The sequence below is a fragment of the Orbicella franksi genome, chromosome 9 (genome assembly GCF_964199315.1).
Source record: "Orbicella franksi chromosome 9, jaOrbFran1.1, whole genome shotgun sequence".
NCBI classification, from domain to species: Eukaryota; Metazoa; Cnidaria; class Anthozoa; order Scleractinia; family Merulinidae; genus Orbicella; species Orbicella franksi.
In genome coordinates, this window is record NC_138153.1 from 20,564,322 (window position 1) to 20,575,564 (window position 11,243).

At 39.5% G+C, this 11,243-nt stretch overlaps 2 protein-coding genes and 1 pseudogene across 3 annotated transcripts in view; 2 read left to right on the plus strand and 1 right to left on the minus strand.

The window, feature by feature from the left end:
• Window positions 1–11,243, plus strand: part of LOC145498018 (uncharacterized) — a 139,191-nt gene that overhangs the window by 116,373 nt on the left and 11,575 nt on the right. The gene's annotated exons all lie outside the window — the stretch shown is intronic.
• The window catches only part of LOC145497894 (uncharacterized), a 50,722-nt gene that overhangs the window by 16,606 nt on the left and 22,873 nt on the right, over window positions 1–11,243 (minus strand). The window lies entirely within an intron of this gene.
• On the plus strand, window positions 3,315–4,731 carry LOC145497416 (arfaptin-2 pseudogene; annotated as a pseudogene). The gene is made up of 3 exons (XR_014050691.1): window positions 3,315–3,455; window positions 3,878–4,624; window positions 4,655–4,731. The product of XR_014050691.1 is annotated as an arfaptin-2 pseudogene (transcript).

An 11,243-nucleotide genomic window follows, 5' to 3' on the forward strand; every position in this document is an offset into this window, starting at 1 on the left:
TAAAATGGTTCATAGGTTGGAAAGAGAAGACGATGTACATGCTTTCTTAAGTTTTCGACATATGTCCTGACAATTCAGTAAACCCTTCGAATACAAATGAGAAGTTCGTTTCTTTAACGACGACTTTTGACAACAGATAGTACGTGCTAAAATTGGTGGCCATTTAGCCATTCCAATCGATCGAGCTTGCTAGAACTTGCTAGACGAGTCTGCTTAAGCTCTGCTTAACACTGCTTTAATCCTTTGTGCCAAAGATCGCATTATTATTTTGACCGAGAGAAATCTCGAAAAGACCTCGGCTTGCTCAATACTCTATTTACCAACACCTGTTTTATATGCGCACGTGAAACGCTGACCTACAGAGCCAATATCCTTTATCGAGCTATTTGAGTCGAGTCCATTTTTGTCCGAGTATAATCGGAAATCGCGTAGCCAAAATAACTTGTGGTTAGGATACGATTCAAAGCAATATTATCATTTACACGCGCAAGCAAATTTGCTGTAATATCGATCGAAAAATATGGTAGAAAATTCAAAAAGGCCATCGTTTAATAGTACACAGCTAGGCAGTGCTACACTTGAGAATTGTCATTGCTCATCTGTTTATGTCATTAATCTGTTTTCGTAATAAAACACTGCTTTAGCTTTGTCGAGTTCCAGTGACCCGTGTCGAGGAATGTTTTGACGACAAAATACGTGCGACAGAGCAAGAGAGCCATTGCGCGCTCCATGGCGCCATTCTGTCTCGGGTATACCAAGATATTTGGTTCTTAATTATTCTTTTAACGTTTTGCGATGATGGCAATCGAGCTGTGACTTTGCAAGTTAGCGATAACCCTTAATCAATGTGAACTTTTGATTAGCGTGCAAGTTTTAAGCCGTTCTGCCTTGAATTTTTGTTTAGCCGAGGTTTGAAGCACCATGGCGTACGCGTTGTCAGATTTCAATAACCAACCCTACTCTTTTTTTTTTTTTTTGTAGTTTCTTTCATAACGCTTTCTTTGTGGGCTTTTTTAATTGAATTGCTCGGCAAAAAAAAAATAGTCTTAACAAATGATATGAAACACAAAGAAAGTACTAACATAATAGTAGCTCTGTAGTAACATATAGATTTAACCAAGCCTAAAAGCGGAGCTCCTGGGGCGGGTTGTTCAAAGCCCGATTAAGCTAAGCCAGGATAAGCGAGAATTTTGAATTGAGTTTGTAACTTTGTGGTGAGGTTTTCTCTATATGGTTTGGCCTTCTGTTTTGAGTTTGAATGTTCCCAAAATACACAAAACAAAAACAGTGAAAAACATTTGTTTACAAGAAAAATTTATACTGCGGTCAACCGTTAAATGCTGGGTTAGTGTTAACCGGCTTCCGAACAACCCGGCCTGTTTACAACAAGTTAAACTGACATGAGCCAATCGAAAACCAGAACGTGGTGAACGGTCAACCTGAGGGAGCCCCCTTCCCCGGGAAGAAACCACTTTTAGATGGAAACTAATAGTGTTTAGACAGGGCTATTGGTTGGTGGGTTATCCTCGACTTTGTAACACACTGTCGTAACTTCATTTTACAGTCAAGCCCCTAAGTTCGTTTCGGGAATTCTGCTTTCAAGATTTGAGTACATGAAAGAATTTAAAAGTTGTTTACGAGTATTGAAAGGTCATAAACTGGGAAATACTTATCAGTTTTTTTAACCGCGCGGCCATGGGCCGAGCGCGGTTCATGTTCTACCCGTGGTTTATTTTTTTTTTTGTCGGAGACCAGACGCAGACCTCGGCTCGGCCAACTTTGAATTACGCAATCTGTAATGTTTATTCGCCAAACCTTGTTCTTCAGGGTCAACAAAAATCTCAGATTACAAAGTCACGCCGAACTCACGCTTTGCAAAAAAATCTCTTCAAAACCCTGACTTCGAAGCGATATATCACTTTAGCGTTAATAGCTACCTCATAAAATCTATTCCTTAACAATCCAGCTTCATCATATTAAAATTTCAACGAAATCGAACGAAACCAGAACTAAATATTATTAGATTTTTTTTGTAACCTCGCTTCATTGCTTGAGTCAACAAAGGAAGCGACGATCGCCCATAGCCACCGAAATACCACATAACATGAACCTACGTTTCGGTCAAAAAAAACCAGGATTATTGCCTGAGAGCTGAAAATTAAAGAGGAACATCTTTTTCGAACTTTTCTCAGCTTATTTAGACGAAAAAATGACCTCGGCGGGCTCCAAAAGAGAACGAAACAAAAAACAGAACGAGACAGTGAGAAGAGCCGATAATTTATTCACCGCGTGGCCTTCGTTACGTTCAAGTTAAAAAAAAACCTTACTTCTGGATAATTTCAGCCTTACAAGCCAGCAACTGGTCCCAAATTACTTTCTGTATCCTTACAAATGTCCTGACTACATCTCCGAAAGATTTGGCCGCAATTTTTTAGCAAACAAACATTTCGCCGACAGCAATCACCATTACGGTGGCTTGCATGCTAATTCGCTAACTTTACAAAACCCTCCCGAGGGGGGGATATGACGAAAAGAGCTGAAAAATGATGGCCGGAAATAGAGTAATTTTCTCAGCTTCCGGTATGCCAAATTTGCTGGAAATAGGTTCAAAAACCGATGGGTTTTTTTTTTTTTCGTTTTTTTTTTCTTCGGGTCACTCATGCTACCAAAACAGTAAATTTTAAAAGCGCGGTTGTAAGATCTTAAAGATCTTCTTGTTTCACACAGCCTCCGGGCATCGATTCGAAGTTAGAATTTTCTGAGTTGTTTGATTAAAAAGGAACGTAAACCGGTTCACTGAAACGGACTATCCTAAGCTGAATCTCATATTGCTCTCACGCCAGCAATGCAACGTGTTTACAGATATAAGGTGGTAGATAGCCAACTCGGCGATGCGTGTCCGCCTTGTTGCCTATAAACATCTCACATAGTCATATCCAACAAGCGTGAATGGAATAATTGTTTTATTGAAAACGCCCCAAAAATATGTAAAACGCAAATAAAATAAATACAAAAACGCACAAAAAAAAAACACAGTGCGTTTACAATATTTGTAGGGCATAGTATAATGGCTCATATATAATGATGGCTAAGCCAATGAAAACTCTTCAATTGCATTAACCAATGATCCAGGTTTTAATGAAGCAATTATACCATGGTATACTAATATGGTAAGCGTAAAGCTACTTTTCTGGGGCGTTTTTACTTTTATTTTAGTGGTCTTTATTTTGGGGCGTTTTTCATAAAAAGAAATTATTTCACTCGCGCTTGTTGGGTTTGACTTGAGGTGATTATAGCCAACAAAGCGTTTTGAGATGACTATCTCTCATCTCATATCCAACGCTTCCTCGTGGAATAATTGTCTAATGCACACTGGAATCCCGATTTCGCGAACCTCCAAGGACTCCAAGCGAAACGAAAATGAGTCTGAGGAAACGGAGCTCCATTTATCGGGAGTAAAACTGAAATTCGTCATGATCATTTCAAGCAAATAACAGAGAGGTAGTCGAGATCTATAGCTAAGCTCGCTTTAATGCTATTTGTAATTTGTCCTTTCCGCTCTACGGACTTATCACTTTTTATTTCACCCTTAAATTCGAAATAAAATTTGCATTGTCAATTCAGTCTGATGCCCTCTTAATAGAGGTTTTTTAGCGATAGAAAGGGGCTCGTTATAACAGTAAACGTAGGACGCTAATTTCGGGACCATAATTAGCGTCCGCTTAATCGGGGTCAACAAAAGCGTTTTTATCGTGTAGTGATCCTGAGCTCCCGTCTGATGATGTTGACGAAGCCAACAACATTTGTCAGACATAAAATCAGCGGAGGAAGATAACTACTCAGTGCCGGAATATTTCGCAAGGTGTTAAAAATATAGCTTATTGTTCACCGAATCTTGACAGGAGCTTCGTCGTCATCAGTGTCATGGCAGTCACCACAAGGGACATACCAAAATGGTCACTCCACTTCTCAAGCCATTGTTCGACCAGGAACAGCTCAGAAAATGGAACACTTAAAGAAAGGGAGTATTTCCACGTACAAGTATACTAGGCAATACCTTTCTGAAAGGTTTGGTAAAGGTACAAGGACTGTGGATACTGAACTTGAAGGACAAATTATTTTGCTAAAGGAAGCCCAAGTAAAGTATACGAATGTTCTAAAGCTTGCAAAGCAGATGATACATAATTTTCATGGTATGGTTCAAAGTCAAAGAGCTCTTGCTGAGGCGTTCACACATTTAGGGATGAAATCCCCAGAGCTACAAAATGAGTTCAACCAAAACGCTGAGTCTCAAAGATCGCTGGTACATAATGGGGAAGCTCTTCTTGAGGCACTTAATTTTTTTACATCCAATCTGACCACCTTGGTGCACAAGACTATGGAAGATTCTATTGTGACAGTAAAAGCATATGAATCTGCCAGAATAGAGTATGGTGCCTACAGAACAGACCTAGAGTCTACCCAAACTGGACCAAGAACCTCAGCTTCGGCTATTAAAGCTGAAAAGGCTAAACAACAGTTTGATGTCCAAAAAGAGAAATTTGACCGGCTTTGTAATGACTTGGCAATCAAACTCAGATTTTTGGAGGAAAACAAGGTATATAGTTTTAAAATCTTAAAAGTTGTTGTCACTGACTTAAAAATCTTAAAATAGATGTTTCGGCTAAAATACTATAACCTTCTTCAGTGATGAAATGAATGTTAACGGCGTCTAAATGTAAATGAGATGTTTATAAGAATGTGAGGAACTCGCTAGGGATTAATTTAGCATTTTGTAAATGTCTGGAATATGCGCGTGGTCATTAATTGAGTTCGGTTCGCGAATGGAATGCCACGCTTCCAAGAACAATCTACGCGACCACAAGGGACAGCGGTCTATGACCTTGACATTATTAAAATCAAATTCGTGGTTGTTTTTCATACAGTGTTGCGCCAAAAGAGAGTTCTTGTCACATGTGAGGACGGCTCTATTATGTTCTTTTGTTCTGGATCTCAGTGTTCTGGATGTTTGACCGATGTAAAGTTTTTCACAGTTTTTACAATTGATTTTATACACGACACCAGTTGACAGGTCTTGATCGAATTTGTCCTTCGGTTTCTTCAGGATCGAACCAACCGTCTTGACGGGTTTATGAGTAACATTTACGTCGAATTGTCCCAAAGTTCTTGCAATTTTTTCAGAGATTCCTTGAAAATATGGCAAAGTAACAAAGCCTCTGTGGCTTTGTGGCTGATTATTTTGGGGCTGATTTAATGCTTTAGGTGGTTTGGTTCTTTGGCAGCTTTTTAAGAATTGGTCCGTGTAACCATTGGTTTTGAGTGCGTCCACCACGTGTTGTACTTCGGACTTTTTGTCTTCGTCAGTCGACGGAATATTCTTTGCTCTGTCAAGGAGGGTTCTGGCCACCGAGCGTTTGTGTTGCAAAGGGTGGTGAGAGTTGAAATGGAGATACTTGTCGGTATGGGTTGCTTTTCTGTAAACACTGGTTTTAATTGATCCATCAGTATTTCTAGTTGTCTTCGTGTCGAGGAATGCGATGGATCTATCACTCTCTTGTTCGACTGTGAATTTGATGTGCTGGTTGATCGAGTTGAGATGGGAGTGAAATTCAGTGAGATGCTCACGGGCGAGGCAAACATGGCTATCGTCGACATATCTGTACCACCACTTAGGGGGATGTGGTGCAGTACTTAACGCTCTCTCTTCGACGTGTTCCATCACCAAATCTGCCAAGATGGCGCTTACAGGTGAACCCATGGGACAGCCGAATATTTGTTTGTAGAAAACGCCACCGAAGACAAAGTAGTTGTTGTCAAGCACGAATTCGAGCAACTTCATGATGTTGTCCATGGACATATTGGTTCTTTCGGGGATGGTCGAATCGGACTCAAGTCTGGCCTTAGTCACCTCGAGTGCCAGTGCCGTGGGGATAAATGTGAAAAGCGATACAACATCAAAAGACACCATGATCTCATGCGGTTCGATTGTGCAATTAGAGATTTTTCTCACGAAGTCGTTGCTGTTGGTAACAGTGAATTGGTTGCGTTGTAACGGAGACAAAATAGAAGCTAGCTATATGGAAGCCTGATAGGTGGGGCAGTTGATGGAACTGGTGATGGGTCTCAGTGGGACCTCGGGTTTATGTATCTTTGGTAATCCATAGAAAGCAGCTGGTGTGGCATCAGTGCTTCGGAGTTTGTAGTACAATTTGTCGTCGAGTTGTTGCGCACCGGGATCGTGGATTGATTTTTGATCTTTGATTTGTTTGAGCAGAGCGTTCAGAGATTTTTCTGTGCTCGACGTGGGATTTTTGCGCTGGTCTGAAATCTTTGTGTAAGTGTTTTCATCTTGTAGCAGGCCATATATCTTTTGTTGATAGTCGCTGCTATCCATCACCACTACTGCGCGGCCTTTATCTGCGGGAAGGATGGTGACTGATGGATCTTTCGATAATGCTTTCAATGTTTCAAGCTGGTCTTTCTTTATGTTAGATTGACGTGAAGGTTTACTTCCCTTTAAGATTGAAACTGTCTTTGCGCGGATAAGATTAGCTGATGCAGGTGGTAGATGTTTTATCCCAGATTCAACAGATGATAGGATCTCTGCGATGGGCAACTTCGTTGGTGTAATCGCGAAGTTGAAACCATAGCTCAGTGCTGTTTTGTCTAAATCGCTTAGGGGCTTGTCAGATATATTCGCCACCCATCTCTCTGTTGGGTCATTGCCACTTGTCAATGTGGCCATGCTGTGTTCATCCAGGGATTGCTTGAGATCAGAGCGAAGTCTCTCTACTTTACGGCAACGTTTGCGGATTTGGATGTGGCAATTATTGATGAGCATGGCCACACTGACAAGTACCGTCGAACAAAAAGCAACCGTTGAATCCGAACACACGGTTTCGATCCATCAAGACAAACTTCAGATACTTCTCTACAACCTCCCCGATAACCGCTCAGATAACCGCTCGGTTAACCGTGGGAATGACAACAAATTGTACTGCAAACTCCGAAGCACTGATGCCACACCAGCTGCTTTCTATGGATTACCAAAGATACATAAACCCGAGGTCCCACTGAGACCCATCACCAGTTCCATCAACTGCCCCACCTATCAGGCTTCCATATAGCTAGCTTCTATTTTGTCTCCGTTACAACGCAACCAATTCACTGTTACCAACAGCAACGACTTCGTGAGAAAAATCTCTAATTGCACAATCGAACCGCATGAGATCATGGTGTCTTTTGATGTTGTATCGCTTTTCACATTTATCCCCACGGCACTGGCACTCGAGGTGACTAAGGCCAGACTTGAGTCCGATTCGACCATCCCCGAAAGAACCAATATGTCCATGGACAACATCATGAAGTTGCTCGAATTCGTGCTTGACAACAACTACTTTGTCTTCGGTGGCGTTTTCTACAAACAAATATTCGGCTGTCCCATGGGTTCACCTGTAAGCGCCATCTTGGCAGATTTGGTGATGGAACACGTCGAAGAGAGAGCGTTAAGTACTGCACCACATCCCCCTAAGTGGTGGTACAGATATGTCGACGATAGCCATGTTTGCCTCGCCCGTGAGCATCTCACTGAATTTCACTCCCATCTCAACTCGATCAACCAGCACATCAAATTCACAGTCGAACAAGAGAGTGATAGATCCATCGCATTCCTCGACACGAAGACAACTAGAAATACTGATGGATCAATTAAAACCAGTGTTTACAGAAAAGCAACCCATACCGACAAGTATCTCCATTTCAACTCTCACCACCCTTTGCAACACAAACGCTCGGTGGCCAGAACCCTCCTTGACAGAGCAAAGAATATTCCGTCGACTGACGAAGACAAAAAGTCCGAAGTACAACACGTGGTGGACGCACTCAAAACCAATGGTTACACGGACCAATTCTTAAAAAGCTGCCAAAGAACCAAACCACCTAAAGCATTAAATCAGCCCCAAAATAATCAGCCACAAAGCCACAGAGGCTTTGTTACTTTGCCATATTTTCAAGGAATCTCTGAAAAAATTGCAAGAACTTTGGGACAATTCGACGTAAATGTTACTCATAAACCCGTCAAGACGGTTGGTTCGATCCTGAAGAAACCGAAGGACAAATTCGATCAAGACCTGTCAACTGGTGTCGTGTATAAAATCAATTGTAAAAACTGTGAAAAACTTTACATCGGTCAAACATCCAGAACACTGAGATCCAGAACAAAAGAACATAATAGAGCCGTCCTCACATGTGACAAGAACTCTCTTTTGGCGCAACACTGTATGAAAAACAACCACGAATTTGATTTTAATAATGTCAAGGTCATAGACCGCTGTCCCTTGTGGTCGCGTAGATTGTTCTTGGAAGCGTGGCATTCCATTCGCGAACCGAACTCAATTAATGACCACGCGCATATTCCAGACATTTACAAAATGCTAAATTAATCCCTAGCGAGTTCCTCACATTCTTATAAACATCTCATTTACATTTAGACGCCGTTAACATTCATTTCATCACTGAAGAAGGTTATAGTATTTTAGCCGAAACATCTATTTTAAGATTTTTAAGTCAGTGACAACAACTTTTAAGATTTTATTACTATGCCTGACTACAACTACAGTATTTTTAAAGGTATATGGTTTTTTACGATAATTTAAGGCATGCAGCTCTTAAGGAAACTGTCTGACCATTCTTCATTTAAAGGGAAGTAGATTTATCAGAGAAATGTTGGCATACATCAAGAGCTTCCATCTGCCACATCTTGGATAAATAACCTGTCTTATTAGTCACGCGTTTTCAATAAATTAGACAAAGTACCATAAACTTATATCATATCTTTTAAAAACAAATATGAAATAGGTAACATTTTTCATCAGGAGAAGCATTGACCTTGAATCCTGGAAACAAAATAAAAGTGCTAAGGAAATATTTTCCTTCAGTTTTTAGGTATTGGTTTTGCAGAAATCATCGATGGTTAGCGATTTTCGTTCGTGTAGGTTCTGTCTCTTTCCCTTTGTGAACGTTAGTTTAGTTAGTAGAGAACGCAACAACAATTTAGTTGTTATTCAGATGCTTGAACGTGCATAATTTGGATAATAACTCACTCAAAAACTTCGAGTCAAAGTAGCGCTTTGCCAATGTCGTGCATTGGGATTTTACATTTCCTGCTACAACCAGAATAGAGCTACTGACCAAAACAAGCCTTCTTCGTGGTTTTTGCAGAGATCCTGTCTCTCCATTTCAGCTGTTGTCCAGAGCTGTCGATTCTTTTTTTTTTTTTTCTGTTCTTTGTTATGCCGTCGGTTCTGTTTGATCAACCCGGTTGCTATTACAATTAGCAAATGACAACTGAGAACTGAACAGTGCATAAGATTTATTGGTTAACAAAAACACTCGCTTATTTTCTTACTAAAGACTTAAATTTAAGAACTTTTAAGTCAAAAAACATTCCAGCATAAATGTTGCATTTAGTATATAGTTGTTATTGTTGTAACCGAATCTTCCCTTTTAGTTTTAAATATTTTTTATTGCTAACACTAATTTGAAATATTTTATCAACTGCACATAGGTTTATACCAGTTGTCTATATATTTAAATGCAGTTGAACTATTTTTTGCAGTGTAAATAAAATACTTATTATTATTATTATTATCATTATCATTATCATTATCATTATCATATTCATTATTATATTCCTCAGCTATTTACCGAATTTAAATTGATAAAGATAAATACTAGTTTGTGAAGTAGATATCTCAAACGTTACCCCTTCGACAGAGCAAACTGTCCAGGCTCGCTACCAGTGGCAACTATTACTTTGAAGTTTAAGATGTTAAAAAGAAGCGACTTTTAAAAACATTTAGCTATAAAAAATTGCAAAAAAACTTTTCTTAAGCATTTACGAAATTTTCAAAATGCTACTCATCAAAGAACTAAGGCCTAGCCTTAACACTCAGAGTGACTCCATCAGTGCCTACTCTTTGTTTAGCCTGTAGCATATTTTTTATGTTACCTTTCTTTTTAATGAACTATTGTTTTGCTTGTATTTTAAGAATATTCGTACTGGTTTTTTTACTTGATGATGACGTCCGAAAACGTCGAAACGTCGTGTATTTTTTAACAGTTTAAAAAATTCTTAGCCAAAAGTTTAAGATGGTTACAGAAATTGCGTTTACGTCTTCAGATGCAAAGGAATGGATTGTGTGTAATGTCTTGGAAGTATGCTGTCGAAGATACTCATATGAGCAATACGATCCTCTCAAATAAAGAAAGTGATAAGAGGATCTAATAATACATATGTTGTTTTAACCGTTCTCTTGCTATTCTTGAACAGGTGAAAGTGATGCATAAGCAGCTGTCACTCTTCCAAAATGCAATTACCGCTTACTTCGCGGTAACAAAAACGCTTTGGAAAACTGTATGAAGGAATTCCATGTTAAAATCACGAGCGATGAAAGCAAACAGACATCATTCCTGGAGCACTGATTTAGCGATGCGTAAGCGTGTCATTTTGGGATGTAAGTGATAAAGGCTTTGGACAACTAGCTCGAAACTTGAAGCTGCGTCTCGATTAATGTATCCATATCTCCTTCAAGTAGATGACAGGAGACTAAATGAGAGAATCCTAACCTATACTATTTTTTCTCTGTCCATGTAAACTAAATTTGATTTAAAAGGAGTCTCACAGATTAAAAATCAGTGCCAGAAAACTAGAAGCCATAGTTTTACACACGTTTAAAATACGCTTCCACTTCTGTTATCCCCATTGAAAATTATACATGTTTCAAACTATGGTATTAGAGCTGTTTTCAATTGAGTGTCGAAAGTATTCCGGCAATTACTTTGGTTTTGGTTTTGGTTTTGGTTTAACTACGGTTTGAGGCTGGCCGAGTATCGACCGAGTAATCTAATTGGTGAGTAATTGGCTTGGTTTTAGTCTTACGACGCTCATTTAAAAACTGTTCCAACAAATGTAATACAGTTATAGTTAGGGATGTCAAGGTAGGACGAGAAAACAGATACCCGTCTTAGGTCACTACTGAAAAACTCATAATCCACTTAAGAGACGGAAAATTTAGAACGCCAGGGAAATTAAAACCATATTATCACTCCGCGGTGATAGACATGACAAAACAACACATGTCTTGAAACTATGATTTTTAACTTTACGTTTCATATGCTTAGCCTATATCAACAAATCAGTTTACAGTCACTTATGAAGAATTAAGGAGAACCGTATGAAACGT